Below are 17,257 nucleotides of genomic sequence, written 5' to 3'. Positions count from 1 at the left end.
TAATCGTCCTCCCGTCAACAATCATTATCCCTGCCTGTAACACATCTCCTTCCCTTGTCTTTATCATTGGTCTATGTTGTCCACCTATCCTCTCTCTCTCTTACTTGGTCCATCTCCTTCCCTGAGTTGAGTATTGATGCGCGTTGAGGTAAGTCCTTTCCCCCTTTTCTTCCTCTTCTTCTTCTTTTTCCTCTCCTCTTTCTCTCCTCTCCTACATTGAGCACAAGTGAGAAATGAGGAAGTGAATCCTTATTTTTAACTTATGAGTTAAGTTGGGCCTTAGGGCCAGTTTGGTTGAAACCTATTTGGTCCGATCGGGTTAATCCGACTTTCGAAATATGAGGGCCCGACTACTTAGGTCTGTAAATTGTTAATGTCATGAGGAAGGTGTGGAGGATGATTTGGGATAATCCAGGCCTGTCTACGATGTGAGTGGTGGGACCCACAGGCATCAAAACCCTGACAGCAGCCTGTTTGGTCATCGAAAATAGTCACCGGATTTAGGCCCAGGTTGTTTTCAGTGGTTAAGACAGCATACTATATTGACTACTTGCTGTCCACCAGCTAGCCTTGCACAGGTAGTTGCCCTCGGCCGTGCTCATAGTCTTTCAGCAATGTTGGTACGTGTTGAAATTCATGTGTGGGGAGTCGGGTCACTTACCATTTGGGATCGAAAGGTACGAATCCCCTCCAGTTGGACTGGCACGTAATGCACAAACATGTGGGGTCATCTCTTCCCCTTTAGTAATGGGCAGCCATGTGCAAAAACCTGATTGTACTTTTGATCTCCAGTCTGAGACCTATCACAATAGTTCAAATTAGATTGGGTCAGGGCACGAGTGTAACAAAGGGGGCCATAAACTTCTTGAAACTCTCTGGAGTCTGGAGTCACGCTGGCTTCGTGCTTCGTCTTCGTTACCCTTGGTTGGGCAAGCACTTTCTAAAATTTAAACTAGTAGTTTCTTATGTCCTAGGCAGGATCAAATTAAAAAAGAAAACAAGAAGAGAACATGACAATAGAATCCATCTCAGTTTAGCTGAAAACAAAGAGAGGAGTGAACCAACCCCAATACCAAATTACCAAGTAACAATAATAAGAAGGCAATGTTTTGGCTTAAACTACCCATATTAATTTTTTGTAGCTTTTACATTAAGTTCATACAGTATAAAAATCCTTTGTAGAGAGGCAATGGATAGTGAGAATCTAATGGGTGAGATGCATGCCGAACCCTAGCTAATGATTCGAGGTTATATAGTGTAGCCATTGATTGTCTTCCACATGTTGACCCGATCTCTGACCTTCGCCATCTCTGCTAAACATTAGAAGCCATTGATTGCATAGTAGTACCTCCCATCCCCCCTCTCTCTCTCTCTCTCTCTCTCCCTCCTTCTCTACTTTTCGAGTGGTTATTCTCTGCAGTCACATACCCTTTTTCCATCCTGGCTTCAAAACCTCTAAAACAATAGGATGAACACCTCCAGCGTCATGAATGACGAAATGGGCATTTTCTCGAATTAGCTTCACATGGTAAGCGATCCACTCCCTCATTCTCTGGGGACTCAGATTACCTTACAGAGATGACCCACACTAAAGATAATCATAAGTAGGTGGAGATGTGAAGATGGAGGTGTTCAAGCTACCAGGAGCTTCTCTCAATGCTTCAATTTTTTCAGTCACATTGACGTCTTGATCGCCGCCATTGTTGGTGGAAGCAAGCAAAATCAAGTGTCCGTCGGAGCCGTCGTTGCTAACAGGTTTGACGAAGCTACAATTGATTACAATGACGGTATAGACACGACCGTACCCCCAATCGGGGAGAATCTTGTAATCAACGGTGGAAATGGTTTCCATCGGCATTCGTATTGAGGCTTCCCATAGACATGGAGGGGCTTGGATGCGAGGCCAACAACAATGAAGGTGTTGATGCCACCCCTGTAAGTACCCATCTGGATGAAAGAGTAAGGAGCAACTCCATATGGGTTGAAAGCTCTCTTGATGATTCCTCCATCAATGACCTCATCTTTCTTAACCAAAAGTGTAGGTGGCGGTGAAAGAAGAGGATCCGAAAGAGGAACAGAAACAGAGGAAGTAGTAGTAGTAATAGAAGGTGGAGGGGCAAGAGTGGAGAGTCTGGAAAGACAAAAGCGTAGATCAGAAGCAGTAAGGGAAGAGAAACGAGAAGGGATGAACTAAAGAAGTACATCTAAAGAAGAGAGGAAGAGGAGAGAAGTAAGCAAGAGTTTAAGCTTTGTTGCACAATTCCATACAACACCGACAAACATGTTCTTCTCCTTCTCTTTCTCTTTGATCTCTTTCTCCATTGTCGAAAGAAAGAAAAAAAAACCCAAAAATGAAAACAACAGAATCACAGTGTTAGATCTAAACTAAGCTATGCTAAGCTCTTCCCTAGTTTCCTTCTCTGTTTTGGTACCTGGGTTCGTTCTCCTTCTCTTTCTCCTTCCTTTACTCTGTTTCGATTTCTCCCCAGAAAGCGAAATTAGATTATGATTAGGAGTAAATATTGGGAGAGTGAAAGAGATGAGAGATGTTTCAATAGAGGTATGGACGCGTGGGTTCTGGTCTGAGACTGCTAGAGCCAGAGTCGCTCGGTTGGACTCTAGTCTCTCTCTCTTTCTCTCTCACAGGTTGTGTTTCGTAGCCAAGAGAAGAAAAGAAAAGAAAAATGTACACTTTTTGTACTTTTTCTTCTTACGTTAAGAGTTTCTCTTCGCACTTGGTATGTCTTCACCTAAGAGAAGATTCAGCTTTTGAAATTCAAAAATTCCTCTTGGGAATTGTGAAGTTTTCTTTTTCTCAAAAAAAAAAAATCTTACAAAAACATAAGAAAACATGAGAAAATATGAAAACATAATAAGACAAAAAATGAATGATTACACAATGATTTCCTATGTGTCTATTTCTCTCCTAAAATAAAATAATTTTTGATTTTTTTTTCTTTTCTTTTCTTTTCTTCTTTTGGTTACCAAACATACATACTCTTTTTATTTTCTCACCAAACATAGCCTAAATCTCAATTTCGCTGTCACCACCTCAAGATTACAATGTCATAAGCTGGGTTCATATAAGGTAGGTTCTTCAGTTCAGATCTACCCAAATAGGAAATGGGAAATTGCTATCCTTCCATCCATGACCAATGCACTCTGCCTCTAGTTTTTGTTGTTCATTCACTGGGAATTTCGCAAGTTTTCAGACCATTGGTCAGATTGGATGGCGTAGATTTACTTTAATCATTGACAATAATTGCACATGACCAAACACGTTTTGTTGATCAGAGTTTCAATCGGTTGGTTCGGTTCAATTTTGGTTCAATTGTTTTGTCTTTTTTTTTTTTATACCTAGGGTGTACGGATCTTTGACCCGATTAATCCCTGGAGTCACTATGATACCATTTACTTAGGACCGGGTCAGTCAGAGAAAGAAACTCTCATGCGATGGCCCCAAGAAGTTAGATGTAGCGACAAAGGTTTGATCACGGGACCTCTTAGCTTAGGTTCGATTTAACATACATATATATATATATATATAAATTATGGAAGAAAATGGTTTTTTATGAGTTTGGTCTCGATTTTAATCTTCGTTTTAAGTTGGTTTTGATTTGGTGTTAAATTTTTTTGATTTGAGGTCGTAATACTCTAAATCGATTCAATTAAACTTTGGTTTGGTTTGATCCAATCCCAATTTAGTATTGGGTTAACCATTGCACACAGGATTTGAAGTTGGCCAATGCCATGAGTTCAAATCCAAGAAAATGTGAAGTGGTCCAAAGAGGTGACCTTTATTAGGAGCTGAGCTTCATCATGGAACTGGATCATGGAGATGTTGGAAAGAACCCACCTAACACTAATACAAATAAAAAAATGATGAAGGTAACTCATTCACAAAGGTGACCTCCTTAATTAGGCCAATGTAACTCAATAATTGTTCTCTTTGTTGATCATATATGGACCATCTTTTTGGGAGTGGTATAGAAATGTAGGCATGTTACACTCGTGCCCTGACCCAATCTAATCTGAACTGTGTGATAGGTCTCAAACCAAAAGTGGGAAGTATACCCGGGTTTTGGCTCATGGCATCCCATTGTTGAAGGAGAAGGGATGACACCATATGTTCGTGCATTGCTTGCCAGTCCAATTAGAGGGGATTCATACCTTCTGATTCCAGACAGTAAGTGACTTGACACCCCATGCTTGAATCCCGACAAGCACCAAAATTACCAAAAGACCATGAGCATGGCCGAGTGCAACTACCCATGTGAGACCAGCTGGTGGACAACAAGAAGTTAAGACAATAGACTGTCTTAACCATCAAAAATAGCCTGGGCCTGAATCCGGTGACCAATCTGGTTGCTGGTTGGGTTTCGATGCTTATGAGCCCCACCACCCGCATTGTGGACAGCCCCGGATTACCCCAAATCCTCCCACACACCTTCCTTTTAACATGACCATTCTATGGACCAAAGTGGTCAAGTCCATGATCCCTGAAAGTTGGATTAACCCGTTCGGACTGGATTAAGACCAAGCCAAACGGGCCCTAAGGCCCAACTTGCCATATAAGTGGAAATGAGGAATTCATTTCCTCATTTATCACTTGTGGACAAACACAAGAGAGGAGAAAGGAGAGGAATAAAGAGGAAGAAGAGAAAGGGAAGGACTCACCTTGGCTCCCGGCTGCCGCTCTGTTGTTGGAATCCTTACCGAAGGTAAGTGTAACCTCTTCTACTACTCTCTCTCTCCATTTTAACCTAGGGCAAGATAAGTATATGAGTAATCTTGGGCCACAAACCCTCTTGAGCTCGGGGATTGCGTGTTCCACCTCCTCAGTGACATTATTGAGCTCAAAGCGAGTCTAGTGAGCTCCGACAATAAGAATGACCAAATGACCACCTAGGATTTCGATCGTTTAATCGATGTATCTCCCAAATGGTTCAATGGAATCGAGATTTTAATAGCTAATGATGCTAGGAGCATTCCCCACAAACTCCATGGAACAAATCTTGGGGATCGGGCTAGAGCCGGAAAGCCCTAAATCATATGGCAGTTTGCTGCACTGCCAGTAGAAATAAGCCACCAGAAGCACTGGGGTTGTGCTTTCTGTTTGGTCCACCAAAAACAAGACTGATATTTCTGGTAGACAGTCCCTATTTCCGGTGGGTGTTTCCGATGATAGTACTGTCACTATGGGACTTTGCTTGTACCCTTTGGGGGTGACAGTACTGTCACTGGGCCCCTCTCGATGTTCTCGACACATATGAACGTTCAGTTATCTTTATACCTAGGATAGTGATGCGCATGTACCCAGAGACCAAAATTGAATCGGACGATCGATAGCCATACTTGAACCCTAATACGCACAAACCTAATTAAGGTGAGGGATGATTTCTTTTATTTTGAGAATGTTTATTTATTTAGAATTGCTCACATGTGTAGATCATTACACGTTTAATTATATTGGTCACATGATGATGATGTTCTATCATATGATACATGCATATGATATGAAATGTTTATGGATATGTATGGCAGGATCCAGAATGGCTGAGGTGGTACCGATACCATGATTTCCGTATGTATGTTGTATTCATGCATTGATTATGTGCATTAGAGTTAGTTGTAGTCATGGATTACACTTTGTGGCTGATGTGTTATTGGTATCGTGTACTTTGGGACTGCATTTGGAAATGGATATACTTCATGGCCGATGGACCTACCGGCGTTGCGTAGTCCATATTCAACTGTTATTATAAATGCTAGATTAGGTAAACGATCACGGGTTATACTTTGTGGATGAGGTGTTACCGGTATCATGTACCCTAGGATTGTACTTGGAGATAGATTACACTTTGTGGCCAATGTGTTCCTGGTATCGTGTAATCCATACTAACTGTATCATTATGAAGACATGTAGAATATTTATGGTTAAGTATCATTCCCTATGCTACGTCCCCTTGCCAACAAGGGGTAAAGTGTTGGATAATCCATTTATGGTATGTTTGATGAACTATCTGGAATACCACACCCAAGGTACGATGTGATTATTACTGGAGGCAGGAACTTGTCCGGCGTGGCCAATGGACATACCAATGCCGTGACTACATGGAGGGGGTTATTAGGGGTTTACTGGGTGACCCATGGTCGCATACAGGGAACAATAGGCTTTTAATCATGACTAAGGCTTTTATTGTTGCGTAGTCAATGGTGGTTTCAAGACGAGAGATACAACCTAATGTGCCATAGTAGCATTTACCAGACTTAGTTTGTATTGTTAGGTGGATAATAAAATAAATGAATTGCATCATGAGCATCATGGACTATCCATTTAATTTCTGTAATCATGCATCATAAATTATTTATGCGACTGCTTTGCTTGGATGTGCATGAATCCCACCCCTTACTGAGCGAGTTGGAAAGCTTACCCCACGTAAGCTCCCCTTTTTAGATGATGATGCAGGTACGATCGTGCCTATAGCTTGTGATTCTCTTTCCTCCAGACTTGAGTATGAAGTGAGTGACTAGTGGATGCCAAAAGCGGAGGAGCATGGCTAGGACTGTGCTTGTGATTTCTATGCGTACGAGGCACAATGAGGTGTTTAGCGTATTTTGTTATTTTGATACAGGTTTGTGGATAGTATACTTTTAAACTGGATATGTATAAGTCTCGAATATTTGTAAATAGATAAACTTGTTTATGGATAATTACAATATCATTATATATTCCCCCATTTATTTATGATTTCGCTATATTACTCTGATTCCGCTGCTATTGGTTGGTTTGTGCTGTGAGATTGTGAATTGTTAAGGTACTACATTTAGAGATCCTGGTAGGTTCATAAGATGGGTAAGCGTCTTACTCACTCCACCAGTATTCCTATATGATAAGTTGGGTTTACTAGAAGTGGGGTGTGACAGCTTGGTATCAGAGCATGATGCTCTGCCTTAACTCACAATCTCAACCAAACCATGACTTGGGAAAAATTAAGACTTAAATAAAAATCTCAAAGACAACAATTAATAGAATTGCACAACTAGGAGACAAGCATAGGTGTCAAAGCTGTTTCAATAAATAAAGAACTTGAATACATAAGCTTACACCTTTTTCATAAAATACAAGGAAGAAATCTGGAAATCCTAACTAGCCCAAATCTATGAAATTTAAAAACAGAAGTAAATGAAAAAATAAATTCAACTAACATCTAGAATAAGGAGTTTCAAAGAAAACACTGAACGGGCAATCCTCAAGCTACAATGGCAACATAAGCCACTACTCCTGCTAATCTTGCTGCTACTGATGCTATCCTTGGCCTTGATCCTGGTTCTAGGGCTGATTTTGTGCTTCTAAAGGTGGCACTAGAATGTTGAGGTGGAAGATCATTGCTACATCTGTGCCTCAAGGGAGGTCACCCTGTTGTCTATAAGACAGTAATTTATGTCTATGCCCTCAAGCTAGTTGTCCATCCTCCTCAGTAAGTTTGTGGTGGTGTCCAGGCAGGCCATCACATGTTGAGACCCTAAGGCCTCACACCCCTGGTGCTACGGGAAGAGGAGGCAATAGTGGAACCCATAGTCTATGGGTTAGGTGGTGGAATACCACCAGCACCACCAACCCCACCAACACCTCTCCCAACACCACCAACATCACTAGTAGCACCACCAACTCCACCAACATCCCCCTCAACACCTTCACCAATAACCCTGGCATCGTCTCCTAGGTTACCCTCCACTCCATTTGCTACTCTCCCTCAGCCTCTTTGGGTGATACCTCACTTATGTCCAATATCATCTTCTTCAGAGAATCCTGGTTGAAGTCGATGACATCGGCTCCCAAGTATTCCTCATCCTTGAAATTCACTCCAAAGTGGAGGAATACGTCAGTCAGAATCCTCCAATAACATAGATTAACGACCCTGCATGCCCCACCCTCTAACCTGGTCACCATGGTCCACATCAGCAGGTAGGGAAGATGGATAGGCAAAAGCAACCTTGGTGAGCATATTGTTTATCTCCTGAAGCACTCTAGGATTCTGGAACTCATATGATGGAGTCCGAGGAGGGTAGCATACTAGTTCTCCCATGTTGTCCACCATCAAAATTGTGGCCAGCTACCTCATATCGAAGGAGATCTCGACCCCCTTCACATAGGAGGTGATCTGCATCTCTTTCGTGCCTCGGTTCATGAACTGGAGGTTTGAGTAGAATAACCTCACAAACCTTGGGTAGTATCTCTGGTTGGGTTTCAAGATACGATACCACCCAATGGCTCTGAAGTGTTGGTGAAGGCGGAACCGTCAAAAATTCCTAGTCCTTTCATACTTTCCTGGGTCCACATTCTGGAACTCGAAGCTCTCCCAATGGTCTTGTTTGGCCACAAAGCGAAATAGTAGTGGGTCGAACTGTGACTCTTGGGGAATGGCTGGTTGCCCTTATACAATGGCACGATGGGTATGAACACGATGACCAGACATGGTTTCAGTAGGATTCCTAAGGATTTAGAGAACAAAACCTAAGTTAGAAAGGTGAAACAAGTTTCACAGAGAAAAATCTCAAAATCTAGGTCAGAGAAAAAGGAGAACTTACCTTATACACGTAGGCGGTGCTAATTGATCATGAAATCACAAGATAAAGGTGGAGAATGGGTTGGAGAACCTCCCTTAGCCATTTCCTCTCCTTCTCCACAAGTTAGAATAGGGTTTTACAAAAGAAACCCCAAACCCGAGCCTATTTATAATGGTTTTGGGTCTACCGGAAACACTAGGCCTGAATCCGATGACTGTTTCTGGTGAGTAAAAAGGGCCAAAATCAGTCTCTGCCAGTTCCACCAGAAACAAGACTGATATTTCTGGTGGAATGACCCTGTTTCAGATGGAGAACCTCCCTATTTCCAATGAACCTATTTTTGGGAATAATTTTTTTTTATTTCCAAATCTTTATTATTTAATTGTTTCCTTAATTAAGGATCTCTTCTTGATATGTGTGCGTTCGGATCCTAATATTTGGTGGACTCCACTTGTGCATGCTCTAGCCCTAAATTGCTTTATGTATATGTGTGGGACCCACTATGTATGCATGTGTTTCAATTATATACAACCTTGTATATGCATGTGAGCTAATTGGATTCCTCTATAGGAGTCATGTCACACCAGAACACCCGATCCCTATCCCAGTCACGCATGTCACCTCCCACTTCACCTATGCAGAATCGGGGTAGACCACGAAATGCACCCCTGGCTCCACCGGTACTTACCTCTCATGATGTGACCTCCATCATGAATAATATGATGCGAGAAGTTGAGGAAGGACAGAATCAGTTCATGGCCAAGATCGATAATCGGATCCAAACGGTAATGGAAGCTCGTAGTGCACCACCCACACCCCCTACTCCATCGGCACCCACCCCGGTACCCGTCGGCTTGGCCACTCTTCAAACATCCGGTGGGGCATAAGGGTAAGTGTATGGGCAAGGTCAGCAACATGTAAATGGGCATGTACAAGATCCGACACCCAAACAAGCCTAGGTACATGTAGAGGGCTGGACGGACCTGACAAAGATGATGGAGAAGTTTCAGAGGCTTAAGCCCCCATGCTTCTCAAAGGTGGGCCAAGATCCGTTGTATCCATCAAGATGGATTGGTGGCACAGAAAATGTGTTTAGGCTAATGGGCTGCATCGATGAGCAGAAGATCCTATGAGCGGGTTACCACCTACAAAATGAGGCCGATGATTGGTGGAGTGCCATGGAGCCCATTCTGAGGGCAAGTAACCCAAACCCCACTTGGGAAGATTCCAAAGGGCCATTCTTTGAGAACTATTTTTTGGAAAGCTTTCGGGATAGGAGAGAGAGTAAATTCTCCTAGTTGGTGCAAGGATCCTGGTCTGTGCTCGAGTATCAGCAACGTTTTGAGGAGCTATTCTATTTTTCTCCTAAGCATCTCTGAGCTGATAGGGCTAAGGCCAAGAATTTCAAGAAAGGGTTGAGGCCAGGTATTGGGTCAACCATAGTTAGGTTGAAACTGCAGACTTATGCCGAGGTGGTCCAAGTGGCTAAATCTATTAAAGACCGACATAGAGATAATTTCTCAGCCCAGTAGGGAATGGAAAAGAGGCCTATGGGGTCCATTGAATTCAGAGGAGGTAGTAAACCCTTTTGAGTGCCTTATATCAACCCAACTCCGGTATAGTTCAGAAAGCCTAAAGCTAGCCAGACTTCCCAGTCCTCCTGTTCTAGTGTCATGTCTCAGTCTATGGGGTCGAGCTCAAGGTGTTTTCATTGTGATCAGCTGGGCCATTTAGCAAGGACATGCCCCCAACGGAGGCTAGGTGATGCACAGTACACTATGCCACCTAAGCCCTAACAGACCTATGTAGCAACCAGACTATCACAACCCCCATAAGGCTAGAGACCACAAGGAATGGTGTTTGCCATGACCGTGGAGGATGCAGAGGCTACACCCGATGTAGTGATAGGTACATTATTGATGTCATTATTGCCTGCACATGTGTTATTTAACTCAGGAGCCTTGCATTCGTTTGTGTCACCAGTATTTGTAAAGAAGATGAGAATTCCACCCAAAGGATTAACTCAGTGTTTGGTAGTAAGTACCCATACAGGAAGTGTAGTAGGTCTTAACTATGTAAATGAGCCTTGTCCAATGACCATAGGTGGACATGAGTTGAATGCTCAATTGATCGAATTGGATATGATTGATTTTGACGTGATTCTAAGGATGGACTGGTTGTCCGCATACAGAGCCAGTGTGCCATGTGTCGAAATGATGATCATTATCAGACCTCGTGACGAGGATGAGTTTGTCTTTCAAGGGGATAAGCCCAAGAAACTCAAGAAGGTTATCATATCAGCATTCCAGATGAAGAAACTGCTAGATAAAGGGTGTCAAGGCTACTTAGCATCTATGATGGATACTGAGATAGAGGTTAGGCTATTGACTGAGCTGGATGTGGTGAGGGAGTTTTTCGATGTGTTTTCGAATGATTTGATAAGTTTCCCCCTGGATCAATAGACAAAATTTATTATAGATCTACTCCCCAGTTCGGCACCAGTGTCAAAAGCCCCTTACCGCATGGCCCCCATAGAGTTGAAGAATTACAAGTGCAACTTCAGAATATTTTAAAGAAGGGATTTATTAGGCCTAGTGTGTCTCCATGGGGAGCACTGGTACTGTTCATCAAGAAAAATGATGGGAGTATGAGGCTGTGCATTGATTACCGAGAGCTTAACAAGCTAACCATCAAGAACCGGTATCCTTTTCTAAGGATAGATGATTTGTTTGATCAGTTGTAGGGTGCCAACGTATTTTTCAAGATTGACCTTAGATTGGGCTACCACCAGTTCAGGATCAAGGATAGTGATGTTAGCAAGATGGCCTTCAGATCAAGGTATGGAAATTATGAGTTCTTGGTGATGTCATTTGAGTTGACCAATGCACCAGCTGCATTTATGGATTTAATGAACCAGGTATTCCAGGATGCCTTAGACAAGTTTGTCATTATATTCATTGACGACATCTTGGTCTACTCCAAGAGTGCAGAAGAGCATGTTGTTCATCTGAGGTTAGTACTGCAACGTCTGAGAGAGAAACAACTCTATGCTAAGTTCAGCAAATGAGAGTTCTGGTTGTCACAAGTGGCATTCCTAGGACACATTGTTTCAGACAAGGGTATAGAGGTTGACCCAGGCAAGGAGAAGGCAATCCTAGAATGGGAGACTCCCAAGAGTGTGTTAGATATACGTAGTTTTCTTGGATTGGATGGATACTACAGGAGGTTTATTGAGAATTTCTCCCGCATTGCTACCCCAATGACCTGACTCACATGGAAGGGTGTGAAATTTGAGTGGTTCGATGCTTGTGAAAAGAGCTTCAAGGAACTTAGACAAAGATTGGTATCAGCTCCAGTTTTGACTATCCCAATCGGTACAGGTGGAATGGTTGTGTATAGTGATACCTCCAAGTTGGGATTAGGTTGTGTATTGATGCAACACGGGAAAGTCATTGCTTATGCATCCCTCCAGTTAAAGGATCATGAGAAGAACAACCCCACCTATGATTTGGAGTTGGCAGTAGTGATTTTTGCACTGAAAGTATGGTGAGAAGAGTGGGATTTACAGTGACCATAAGAGCCTCAAGTACTTCTTCACCCAAAAGGAGCTCAACATGAGACAGAGGCATTAGTTGGAGTTGATGAAGGACTATGAAGGTACTATCCACAATCAACCAGGAAAGCCTAATATGGTAGCGGATGCACTTAGTCAAAAATCTCAATCACTGACTTTTGCATCATTGACCATTGATAAGCATTTTACAGAGAAGGCCAGAAAAATGGATTTGGAGATACTAGTGGAAGGTGTCACCTTATCACTATTGGTATTGGTGGTACAACCTAGTCTGGTGGATAGGATCACTATAGCTTAGGGTACTGATGCAGCGTTGCAGAAGTTTATAAAAAAATGCAAGGAAGGAACCCAAAAGGACCCAGATTTCTTGGTAACTGAAGGCAGGATTCTCAAGTTCAAAGGGAGGTTATGTGTGCCCAGTGATGGTGATTTGAGAGACACAGTTTTGAGAGAGACACAACTCTCTATACTCCATTCACCCCGGCAACACCAAAATGGATAAGGATCTCAAGGGCTCCTACTGGTGGAAGAGAATGAAGAATAATGTGGCCACACGTGTCTAGATGCCTCACATGCCAGCAAGTTAAGGCTAAAAGACAAAGGCCCCATGGGTTATTATAGTCACTACCTATTCCAGAGTGAAATGGGAGAATATTACCATGGACTTCATCATAGACCTACCCCGTACTTAGAAGGGTATGGATGCCATTTGGGTAGTTGTGGACTACTTGACTAAGGCAGCTCACTTCATCCTAATCAAGTCACATTTTCTATGGACAAGTTGGCCAAGTTGTATATTGACAACATCATCTGGTTGCATGGTGTACCGGTTAGTATTATGTTTGATCGAGATCCTAGGTTCACTTCCAAGTTTTGGACATGTGTGCAGAAGGCTATGGGCACACAATTGAATTTCAGCACAACATTTCATCCATAAACTAATGGTCGGTCGGAGAGGACTATCCAGACATTAGAGGACCTACTTCGAGTATGTGCCTTGGATATGAGTTACAGTTGGGACTAGCAAATTTCCCTTATTATATTCTCTTACAACAATAGTTATCAGGCTACCATCGGAATGTCCCCATTTGGAGCACAGTATGGCAGGAAGTGCCGAACTCCACTCTACTGGGATGAGGTTAGTGAACGGCATATTCTGGGTCTAGATTTGATACAGGCTACTAGTGAGAAGGTGAAGGTGAATGTGATCAGAGAGAGGATTAAAGCAGCACAGTCCAAATAGAAGAGCTGTGCAGATGTTAAGAGAAAACATCTGGAATTTGGAGTTGGAGACAAGGTATTCTTACGGATCTCCCCAGTTAAAGGGGTAATGCGGTTCGACAAGAAAGGAAAGCTGAGTCTGAGATTTATGGGACTGTATGATGTGCTAGAGAGGATCAGACTTGTAACTTACCAAATAGCTTCACCACCATAGTTAGAGGGTACATATGATGTCTTCCATGTATCTATGCTGAGGAAGTACATTCCCGACCCCACTCACATCTTGACTTATATACCCGGTGAGTTGGACAAGGATTTTGCTTAAGTGGAATATCAGAAGAAAATTGTTGACCGGAAAGACCATGTTCTCTACAACCACACCGTTTCCTTCGACAAAGTGAAATGGATGAATCACCCAGAATAGGAAGCATCCTTGAAGCAGGAAGATGAGACGAAAAAGCAGTATCCTAAATTGTTTAATTTACCAGTTATGTTCAATTTCAAGGATGAAATTCTTGTAAGGTGGGGGGAATGTTACACCCGTGCCCTGACCCAGCCTAATTTGAACTGTGTGATAGGTCTCGGACTGAAAGTGGGAAGTATAACAAGGTTTTGGCTCGTGGCCACCCATTACCGAAGGGGAAGGAATGACCCCACATGTTCGTGCATTGCTTGCTAGTCCAGCTAGAGGGGATTCGCACCTTCCGATTCCAGATGGTAAGTGACTCAACACCCCATGCTTGAATCCTGACACAAACCAAAATTATCGAAAGACCATGAGCATGGCCGAGGGTAACTATCTGTGTGAGACTAGCTGGTGGATATCAAGTAGTCAAGATAGCAAACTATCTTGACCACCAGAAATATGCCACTGGAAACAGCCTGGGCCTGAATTCGATAACTGTTTTGGGTGACCAATCAGGCTGCTGGTTGGGCCCCGCCACCCTCATCATGGACAACCTTGGATGACTCCAAATCCTCCCCCACACCTTTCTCTTGACTTGTACATTCTATGGACCAAAGTGGTCGGGTCCACGATCCCCAAAAGTTGGATTAACCCGTTCGGACCGAACTTAGATTAAGCCAAACAGGCCCTAAGGCCCAACTTGCCATATAAGTGGAAATGAGGAATTCATTTCCTCATTTCTCACTTGTGCAAAAACGGGGAAGAGGAGAAAAGGAGAGGAAGGAAGAGGAAGAAGAGGAAGAAGAGGAAGGGAAGGACTCACCTTGGCTCTTGGCTACCGCTCCGTCGGCGAAATCATTGTCGGAGGTAAGTGCAACCTCTTCTACTACTCTCTCTCTCCATTTTAACCTAGGGCAAGCTAGGTATAGGAGTAATCTTGGGCCACAAACCCTTTTGAGCTCGGGGATTGCATGTTCCACCTCCCCAGTGCCATTGTCAAGCACAAACTGAGTCCATTGAGCTCCGACAACAAGAATGACCAAATGACCACCTAGAGTTTTGATCGTTCAATCGACATATTTCCCAAATGGCTCAATGGAATCGAGATTTTAATATCTCATAATGATGCAAGGAGCATTCCCCACAAACTCTATGAAATAAATCCCAGAGATCGGGCCCGAGCCAGAAAGCCCCAAATCACATGGGTAGTTGCTGCACTACCACCAGAAATAATCCACCAGAAGCACTGGGGCTATTTCTGGTGACCACTCGAGACTTAGGTGCTCTCTGTTGGTCCACCAAAAATAGGACTGATATTTTCGATGGACAACCCTTATTTTGGGTGGGTGCTTCCGGTGATAGTACTGTCACTGTGGGACTTCACCTGTACCCTTTGGGGGTGACCCATGTGGGTCCCTCCCGATGTTCCCAACACGTATTGACGTTCAATTATCTTTGTGTCTAGGACAGTGACGTGCATGTACCCCAAGGCCAAAATTGAATCGGACAATCAGTGGCTATACTTGAACCCTAATATGCACAAGCCTAATCAAAGGGAGGGATGGTTTCTTTTATTTTGAGAATGTTTTTTTTTTTATTTAGAATTGCTCACATGTGTAGATCTTTACATGTTTAATTATATTGCTCACATGATGACGATGTTCTATCATATGATACATTTTTATGAATATGATATGAAATGTTTGTGGATATGTATGGCGGGATCTGATGTGGCCGAGGTGATACAGGTACCATGATCACTGAGTGTTTGTTGTATGTATGAGATGGAATCCGGTGTGGCCAAGGTGGTACCGATACCCTGATTGATGTATGTATATTTCATTCATACATTGATTATGTGCATTAAAGTTAGGTGTAGTCGTGGATTACACTTTGTGGGCAATGTGTTACCGGTATCGTGTACTCTGGGACTGCATTTGAAAATGGATATGCTTCGTGGCTGATGGAAATTCATGCTCAATTGTTATTATACATGCTAGATTAGGTAAACGATCGCGGGTTATACTTTATGGCTGAGGTGTTACCGGTATCATGTACCCCAGGACTGTACTTGGAGATGGATTACACTTTGTGGCCGATGTGTTTCCGGTATCGTATAGTCCGAACTAACTGTATCATTATGAAGGCATGTAGAATATTTGTGGTTAGGTATCATTCCCTATGCTATGCCACCTTGCCAATAGGGGGTAAAGTGTTGGATAACCCATTTGTGGTATGTTCGATGAACCTTCCCGAAATGCTACACCCACTATACAATGTGATTATTGTCAGAGACAAAAACTTGTCCGGCGTGGCCGATGGGCATACTGGTGCTGTGACTGCCAAGAGGGGGTTATCAAGGGTTTGCTGGGTGACCCATGGTCGCATACAGAGACCGACAGGGTTCTAATCATAGCTAGGGCTTATATTGTTACGTAGTCAATGGCGGTTTAGAGATGAGGGATACAACCTAATGTGCCATAGTAGCGTTTACCTAACTTAGCTTGTATTGTTAGGTGGACAATAAAATAAATAAATTGCATCACAAGCATCATAGACTATGTGTTTAATTTCTGTAATCATGCATCATAAATTATTTATGCGATTGCTTTGCTTGGATGTGCATGAACCCCACCACTCACTGAGCTAGTTGGAAAGCCCAACCCATGTATACACCCCTTTTAGATGATGATGCAGGGACGGTCGTGCCTATGGCTTGTGATTCTCTTTCCTCTGGACCTGAGAATGGAGTGAGCGAGTGGCGGATGTTGGAAGCGGAGGAGCATGACCAGGACTATGCTTGTGATTTATGTGCATATGCGACACTATGAGGTGTTTGGCGTATTTTGTTATTTTGATACAGGTCTGTGGATAGTATACTTTTAAACTTGATATGTATAAGTCTTGAATATTTGCAAATAGATAAACTTGTTTATGGATAATTACAAGATCATTAGATGTTCCTCCATTTATTTATGATTCCGCTATATTACTCTGATTCTGCTACTATTGGTTGGTTTGTACTATAAGATTGTGAATTGTTAAGTTACTGCGATCAGAGATCTTGGTAGGTTCGTAAGACGGGTAAGCGTCTTACTCATACCAACGGTATTCATATATGGTAAGTTGGGTCTATTGGAAGTGGGGTGTGACAAGGCACTCTTAGGGTTAGATTTAATTAAGGGTTGGTTAGGGTTTGAAAGAGCAGAATTGGAACCCAGATTGGTTTCAACCATAGTTAACAAAAACATATGTCTGAAGTCCTTTTGAGCAATGTGGGTTGTCAATGGTGTTGTTTATTGTTGTCAGAACTTTATAAACCCTTTTTAAGAAAATTCTTCAATTTGTATCTCAATTTTGAGGGTTCGTTCATTGAACCTAATTTGAAGGCGATATCATGAGAATGTAACCCTTCAAGTCATTTTATATCGACAAAAGAATTAGATCGATCAGAGTTCAAGAGAGATACATATGATCAGTGAGGC

General features: G+C 42.7%; 1 pseudogene; it reads right to left on the bottom strand.

The window, feature by feature from the left end:
- Nucleotides 1-1,397: 1,397 nt before the first annotated feature.
- On the bottom strand, nt 1,398-2,492 carry LOC122090777 (annotated as a pseudogene).
- Between the last annotated feature and the right edge of the window lie 14,765 nt (nt 2,493-17,257).

The sequence above is a fragment of the Macadamia integrifolia genome, chromosome 10 (assembly GCF_013358625.1).
Source record: "Macadamia integrifolia cultivar HAES 741 chromosome 10, SCU_Mint_v3, whole genome shotgun sequence".
Classification (NCBI taxonomy): domain Eukaryota; kingdom Viridiplantae; phylum Streptophyta; class Magnoliopsida; order Proteales; family Proteaceae; genus Macadamia; species Macadamia integrifolia.
Note: the sequence above shows the minus strand (reverse complement) of the source record. Positions and strands in the feature narration are given on the sequence as shown.